Source organism: Rousettus aegyptiacus, unplaced genomic scaffold (assembly GCF_014176215.1).
Source record: "Rousettus aegyptiacus isolate mRouAeg1 unplaced genomic scaffold, mRouAeg1.p scaffold_m13_p_2, whole genome shotgun sequence".
Classification (NCBI taxonomy): domain Eukaryota; kingdom Metazoa; phylum Chordata; class Mammalia; order Chiroptera; family Pteropodidae; genus Rousettus; species Rousettus aegyptiacus.
Genome location: NW_023416295.1, coordinates 131,014,543 through 131,022,811, shown reverse-complemented (window position 1 = coordinate 131,022,811; position 8,269 = coordinate 131,014,543). Strand labels below are relative to the sequence as shown.

Sequence of the window (8,269 nt, the reverse complement as noted above, 5' to 3'; positions counted from 1 at the left end):
GGTTTATTTCTGGACTGTCATCTATTCTATTGATCTGTTATATGTATCCTTATGCCAGTATCACAGTCTTGATACTTGATACAGAGTGTCGCTGCAGTTTGTAGTAAATGTAAATCAGGAAATGTGACTCCTCCAACTTTTTTTTTTTAAGATTTGTTTTGGGCATTCTGAATCCTTTTATAAAATGAACAATATATATAACTATGAACAAAATCCTACGTATTCAGCTCATTCCAACCCAAATGCTACCTCCTCCGGGAAATTTTTTCCAGACTCTCCATTCAGGATCTACCTTTTTTGGACATCTTGTTAATACTTCTTTTATAGCATCTTGTATTCTCATGGGGACGAGCTCTTTGAGGACAGGGATCCTGGCTTATTTACTTGAAAGCATTCCCCACAGCTTCTGCTGGAACCTAGCACTATGGTGGAGCTGAGTTCTGCTGAATGAATGAATGGATCGATGAATGAATGAATGAGTGGATCGATAAATGAATGCTATCGAGTCGCTCACATAGTTCACATTTTGGTCAGAACCTGGGCAAACATCCTCAACTAAAAAGGGCTTAGGAAATGCACTCGTGAAATTCATGGCTGACCAGCATAGTCATGTGTTGTTTCACTTGAGGTTTCCCTAGTTTATTATAGTCATTATAATGCTTGTCAATAAGAGAAAACTGTGTGAATTACTAGAGGTATTATGTGCGAATTGCATACTCAGGCATTCCACAGCCAGGGCCCAGCCTCAATCAATACTGTAACACAATGATTGACAGGTCTTATCAAAACACCAGAACTTGCTTAAACTAAAAGATGATTAGCCTTTTAATTAGCACTCCAAACAGAGCTCTTAATTGATCTGCTAATGATTTTCATTGTATAGAGGGATTAACCTTAATCCCAGAGCTCCGTGCACATATTTGTCACTTAAGCAATCCAGGGAGAGCTGGGGTTTGAGTTCCTGCCTTCGGTTTAGGCATAGAGACAGTACACATATCACTCTTCTGAGTCTTGGGTCAAGTGCAAGGTCACACAGTGGGCCCAGAACAGGAGGGCAGGAGAAATTAATTCTGCCTGGCAGGCAGGGAGGTATCAAGCCTTTGAACTGAGCTTGGAAGCCCACCCACCATGTTCCCAGGTAGAGAGAAAGGCTGAAGGGTTTCAGGCAGGGCAGGCAATGTGTTTCAAGCAGATGGACTGGCTAGAGCACAGGCATGATCCCAGGCACGCACTTGCACCAATACACACTCATATACTCAGATGTGTCCTTCTCTCAAGAACTGTCTGAAAGATGATGTCATTGTGTTTACATGAGTTGCCCACAGCTCAAAGTCTCACCAGGCTCTGTTCTAGCTGTTCTTTTCTCAAGAGGACATTTAATGTCTGCCATTCCCTGCCTTCTTTCCCATCCATGCAGCCCCTCTCTTTGTCACCAGCTGGGCATTCTCATGGTTCTTACTTACTGTAAACTGTGGCGCTAATCCCAGGAGGCTGGGCCTGAACTAGGCCAGAGATTATTGGTCCTGATGAAGCTCCTGTCCCTGCTGGGGTCTTTGACTGACCAGCCAAGAAGTGGGAGCAGGAAGGGCATCCACAGCACTGTGGACCACTGATCAGGGTGTAGCTTTGTCCAATATTTAAATCATTGCTTAGAAGTAGTCCCAATGTGCTTTCTTCCATCAATCAATGACAAGTATTTATTGATCGCGTACCTTTAAATTTTTTAAATTGACATATTACAAACCTTAAGATGCATGTGCCATTAATAAACACAACCTGTGACATTTTCACCACCTAAACACACCTGTGTAACTAGAACCTAGATCAAGAGACAGAATGTGACCAGCACCCTAGAACTCTTCTCAGTCCCCTCCCAGTCACCACCTTCCACAAGGACAACCACTGTCCTGGCTTGCGACAGCACAGATCAGTTGTATTTGGTTTTGTACTTTATATATAAATGGAATCATATAGTATGGACTCTCTTGGCACTTACTCTTGAATAAACAGATTTGTCAAAGACTCTGAAGAGGGAAAGTGAGAGGGTGTTTGAAAGATTGGCTTTCATAAGGAACGGGGACCCACAAATGTAAAATGGAATATATTGTAAATATGAGAGTCCCTGTGGTCGCTGGTGGGAGGGCAGGTGAACTGGTAGAAAGTGCTGTGGTCTAGGAGTTGTACACTTGCCCTCAAATTTGATATTCATCCACAGTTTGCTGTGCAACCTTGGAAAATTTTTTTGCCTCTCTGGACCTCAGGTGCATCCTCTGCAGGGTTGGAGTGGTTAATAGTTTCCTACTTTTTCACCACCAGAGATACTTTCTGTTATCTGTCCCCATCCCCACCACTGCCATGGAGGTTATACTTTGAAAAATGTTGCCGAATGAGCAGACCGCATGCAAGTAATGATTAATTTGTTTCCCCATTTCTTGTTAACGGAAGATGTATGGAGCAGACTCAGATCTACAGCAGATAGCGAGCACTGCCACCTCGGTTGATAGAATACTAGGAAAAAGCAGAGGTTCTTTATGGCTGAGTTACTCAGCTGCTGCCTCATGTCAGAGAAATGTTCAGAGCCTGGTGCACCAGAAGAATTATAATGAATAGCTTGAGAAACCCCATCCCAGGCTTCATGCAGCCTGGGCCCAAGAACCACCACAGAGACAGGCAATTACTAACTTTCCTTCTAGTTCTGATAAGCCAAGGGTCTGGGGTTTGCCCAGCTCTCCCTGGAATTGACTGCAGAATTGTGGAATATGGAGCCCTCCCCTCTTAAGATGACCTTAGTTCCCAGCCCTACTCTGTGCCCTTTATGGGAAGGGGAGACTTAAGGAGGGGGTGGGAACCCCTGCCGGCCCACTGCTGGACAAGCCCTGGGGGCCCAGGGCTATCTTGTTGCCCCCAGAAGACTATTTGGAAACTGCTTGTGACACTTAAATTCCTGGAGCACTGCTATAATTGCTCTCTGAGACTCCAGGCAGCCCCACCATTCTGGAGAGAACTTCAGAGTTCTCTTCAGGAATGTGACCCACCTCCTCCTCCATTGTTGGCTGCTCAGAGCTCAGACTCTCTGTGAAGCCCCTCAAGCTCTCTACTTTCCAGCACTGTCCCCATTTCTGTCCATGACCCAAGGACGGGATGAAGTCTACCTGAGGACAGGAATTGTGTTCACTGTTGGGGAGCAGAACCACATCCAGAATAAGTCAGAATCGGTCTAAAGCTGGGGGCAGGGATGGGTAGAGTGGCGGGGACGAATTTGGTCAAAGAGACCTTTTTGACAAAGGGAACTCAAGATGGATGTGGCTCCCTTACATGTGGAATCTAAAGAACAAGATAAGTGAACAAACAAAACAGAAACAGATTCATAGATACGTAAAACAAACTGATGGTCGCTGGTTGGGATGGAGATTGGGAGACTGAGTGAAAAAGGTAAAGGAATTAAGAAGTGCAAATTGGTACTTACAAAATAGTCATGGGGATGTGAAGTACAGCATAGGGAATATAGTCGATCATATTGTAATGGCTATATCTAGTGCCAGGTGGGTATTGGATTAGTAGAGAGATCACTTCATAAATTATATAAATGTCTAACCACTATGCTGTACACCAGAAACTAATATAAAATAATATCAAGTGTCAACTTTAATTGAAAAATAAAAGTAAATTAAAATAAAATATTTAAAGTACTAGGATGGTGTCTGGCACAGAGGAAGCCCTCATGAAAAAAAGCAAGGATGCGGAAGGAGAGTGGGCAGTTATACGGAATGAGGTATTCTGTGGGCAGGGGTGTTGCAGCTGGGACAGTATTCTGGGTAGTAGTATAAGAGTGTGCAGAGCACCCAATCCACAGGAAAAAAGTAACCAGAAATTCTCTAGTGCGATGAGTTGGGGAGGGGAGAGGGATACAATTAAGGAGGGATGGTGGGCAGTTTGCAGTGAGTCTGCTGAGAACTTGGGACTTGATATGAAGACATCTAGAAGCCTTCGTTGGACATTTGGGCTTTCCTAGGACAGACAGCTGAATGGCCAATATAGAACAATCCATCAGTCCAGGAGGTGACCCATTTCCACTGTCATCAAGGCAAGATGTTGGGCCTTTGTACAGTGAGGTGCCAAGGGACCTGAGGGGTAAGGCCTGAGGTGTCACCATGGGGTTAAAAAAAAAAAAAATGCTTGCCTGCTAGTCCATCAGGGTAGGCTTTTTGAAAGAGAAATAATTTCTGGATCAGCATAACAGATGAGATGGATGATCTGGTCATAGGAAATAATATATGAGTGTGTGCTATGGCTGGCGCAGCTCTAGAAAATAAGGGCAAAGGGTTGTGACTCCTGCCCTCAGGGAGCTGACATTGTAGTGGAAAAGGCAGGTCATGGAAAACTCACCCAGTAAAGATATAGAGCATGAGAAATGTGATCATGGGGGCTGGCAAAGTGTCTAGAGGTAGCCATGTCTGAATTGCATTTTGACAGACAAACAGTTCTCCAAGGGGTGAAGCAGATACATATGCAGGGGCTCAAAGATCCTGAGAGAATCTGATGAAAGTTGTGGAAGCTCACTCAAAAGCACGCACAATCTCTCTCTCTCTCTCTCTCTCTCTCACACACACACACACACACACACACACACACACACACACATTCATGAAACTTAGAGTGGAAATCCCATTCTAAGGCATGGCAATGATCAAGAACATTGATTTTGGGGGCAAGGATAAATCACAAGGACAAGGATCCCAGCCAAGGCATAGCCTGTCCATGGATGATTGCAAAAGTATGACTGCCATAGAATGGCCAGACTGCTAGTGGGGGAAGATGGTAGGCTTCAGCAGGAGCTAGTTCCCTAAAACCATTCCAGACACTTTGTTTTTCTCCCCCAGAACAACTTCCCAGAAAGGTATCGAAAAAAGAACAGGACACTATTCCTCTAAACAAATTAGATCACTGACAGCTCAGCCCAGCCCAGTTCAACCAACTAGTCCATTTATTCAACGCATTTTTAGTGAGCTTCCACACTGGGCAGGGCCCTGAGTCAAGTATTAGAGACCCAAGATCCAGGTCTTGTACCATCTGTGGCAGGGAAGACAGGCCAAAGCAGAGACACAACAGCTCTGTGATAAGAAAACTCCATAGTACTCTGGGAATACCCAGGAAGGGCAGTCTTGGGTCATTAGGGAAGGCTTCCTGGAGGAAGAACAGGCCTGGGCCAGAAGCCAGACAGGAGTGGGGAAGGTCTTTTAGGAAGTAGAAGCCTACTGTGTGCACAGCCTGGAGGCAATAGAGAGAACAAGACAGTTCAAGGAAGTACGAGTAATCTCAAGTGTGACCTGTGTGGTGAGAGAGATCAGGGTGTTGGAGTTCATCTGATGGTCAATGGAGAAACAGGAGAGGATTCTGGGGAATAGATGAGCCTGGAGAGAGAGGTTCCTGGGGTCAGGAAGTGGATATTTGGCTGCTCTGGGAATCTCAGCAAGAAATGCCAAAGGCCTTAATGATGTCAGTGTCCATGGTGCTGGATTCCTCAGAAATGCAACCCCAGTGTGGCTGGCCCCTCCTTCATCTCCCACGCACCAGGGCCCCAAGAGAGGATTGTCTGGCAAAACCGAGTCCAGCCTTCACCATCCAAGCTGTGAGTCCCTGTGAACATCCAGCTTTTCCCCGTTCTTTGTCCTCTGCTTCCACTTCAGTCCTTCCAGCGTCCTCTGACAGGCTTCCTATTATCTCAGCATCATCCTTAAACTTCCTCTCCCCCTTCCCGCAGCCCCGGAAGCTCAACTCTCCTCCTGGGGAGTGATGGTCCACGTCTGTTCTGTTCATTAACCTCCTCAATTCCATTTCCATTTCAGTCTTCCTCCCATAACCACACCCTGGAGCTTGTCTTTCTTAAACTACCTGCTCTTCTCAAAGCTTAAATTAAACATTCTGCTCACTGGACACATCCCTCTGTGCTTCTGATTCTGACTCCCTTGTTCTCTCCAGCTTGTCCCAGAGAATCATTCACCTAGACCTCCAGCCCCCTCCCCACACCTCTACTCTCTCCCCATACCCCAGGAACTTCTGGCTTTCATGCTCTTCCCTGTCTGCCACCCCCTCCCCAGTTGCCCATCCCCGGGCAGATGGAGCTGGCTGCCTTCCTGGTTTCCACCCCAGGGCTGCATAGAGAGCAATAAGCCACCTTATGGATCTTGGCCTCTTCCCTCTACAGGCCCTTTCCACCATTCCTGCTGGCCCTCTCTCTCTGTTCTCCACTGCAGTTCTTTCAAACCCTCTCCAGTGCCCTCAAGCCCTCACCTCTCCCAGTCTCTGGACAGCTGACCTTCCTCCTAGTTCACAAAGAAATCAGGAGCCCTAAGTCGGGAATTTCAACTTTCTGCCACATTGCAGCAGAATCCATACCCTCATGTTTCTTCCTTCTGAAACATGGCCCACCTCCTCCTAACTGTGACCAGCCTGGGGTCTGGACCCCAGCTCCTCCCTCCTCCGTGGAAATGAAACACCATCTGTTTTCCCCATTCCCGCCCCTCTCTAACACATTCTTCCCCAGCTCCTCCCATAATTACTGAAATCCCTCTGTCCTCCTCTTCTTCCACACCTCCCATTCACTCCCACCCACTGCCCCTGGCTTCTGCTCTTACTTATCTCAGAAGCACCTCAACATCAGAACATCAGAACATCAGGACATCAGTCTACGGCCATGCCACCTTGAACATGCCCAATCTCATCTGATCTCGGAAGCTAAGCGGGGTTGGGCCTGGTTAGTACTTGGATGGGAGACCACCAAGGAATACCAGGTGCTATAGGTATTTAAAAAAAAAAAAAAGACATCAGAATTTATCTCATTATTTCTGCCCAACCTGTTCCTCCTCCAGGGTTCCCCTTCTCGGTAAAGGGTGGCAGGGCCCAACTATACCCCGGAGTCATTCTGTTCTCCCTCCTCCCTCCATCCCACATCTCTTCACCCACCAAGTCCCCTCAAGGCTTCTCTTCAATATCTTCAGAATCTATCATTATTCTTATCATGTGCCAGGCACTCACCCTGCAAGTACTTGGCATGTTATTCTTTGGAGTATTCGTTCAACAAGCATTCCTTGGAAAGCCCATCCTGTACAGCATTGACTTGACTCACCTTCACAATTCTGACTCAGACCGTTGTCCCACCTGGCACTTTTTTCTCATCCTAATACCAATAATTGACCTGAGCTTCGCCCTTATTGTCCAATTCTGTCTTGCCACCTAAGCTCCCTAGGAATGTGACTGCTACTTCTCATGACCATCTCTGGCTTCTGTTGGCTTCATCTTGACCTGTCAGTGGTAATTATGATGAGGAGCAGTGGTGGCTCTGAGGTGTCCGTGACAGCAGTGGATGTACCGGGGAAACCATCTGAGATGGGGCTGGTGGGGATAGTGACTCTATTAGAATTCCCTTTGGGGCATTAATTATTAATCTATGCGCTCAATAAATATTTATTGTGTCAGGCACTGAGCTAGGGCCTAGGGACATCAGAAAACAAAAAGACACGGGTTTCCTTCTCTCTACAGGTGCTTACAATTTAGCAGGGGAGATGTTTGTCATACAAATGTCATGATTATGACCAAGACAAGTGTTCTACAGCAGTGGCACATGGTGCTTGACCATGTAATGGGGGGGGGGGGGTTGTCCTTTTTGAGGAAGTGATGATTAAACTGAGATCCAAAGGATGAAGATGTATTAAATAAGAGAAGAGAAGAGAAGAGAGACGATCATCCCAGCTAGAAGGATTAGCATGTGCAAAGGCCCTGGGAGAGGCAGAGGCAAAATACAGAACAAGAAGTCCTGTGTGGGTAAGAACCACGCAGCACATCAAAATGGTAAAATAACATAACACAAAATCCACCAATTCAACCATTTCAAAATGTGTAACTCAGTGTTTAGTAAGTTAACAATGTTGAGCAGCCACTATCACAATGTAGTCCCAGCACATTTCATCACCCTGTACCCACAGTGGGAGATGCTGCACCCACTGAGCAGCCCCTGCCCATTCCCTTCTCCCCAGCCCCTGGCAACCACCCATCTACTTTCCTTCTCTATGGATTTGCCTATTCTGGGCATTTTATATACATGGAATCACACTATTTGTGGCCTTTTGTGACTGGCTTCTTTCACTCAGAATGTTTTCAAGATTCATCCATGTCGTAGCATGTATCAGTACTTCATCCCTTTTTATGGCTGAATCATATTCCATTATATGGACATACTGCATTTTGTTTATGCATCCATCTGTCGAAGGAC

General features: G+C 46.1%; 1 pseudogene; it reads left to right on the top strand.

Moving 5' to 3' along the window:
• Window positions 1-6,684: 6,684 nt before the first annotated feature.
• Window positions 6,685-6,803, top strand: LOC118614334 (annotated as a pseudogene).
• Window positions 6,804-8,269: the final 1,466 nt, after the last annotated feature.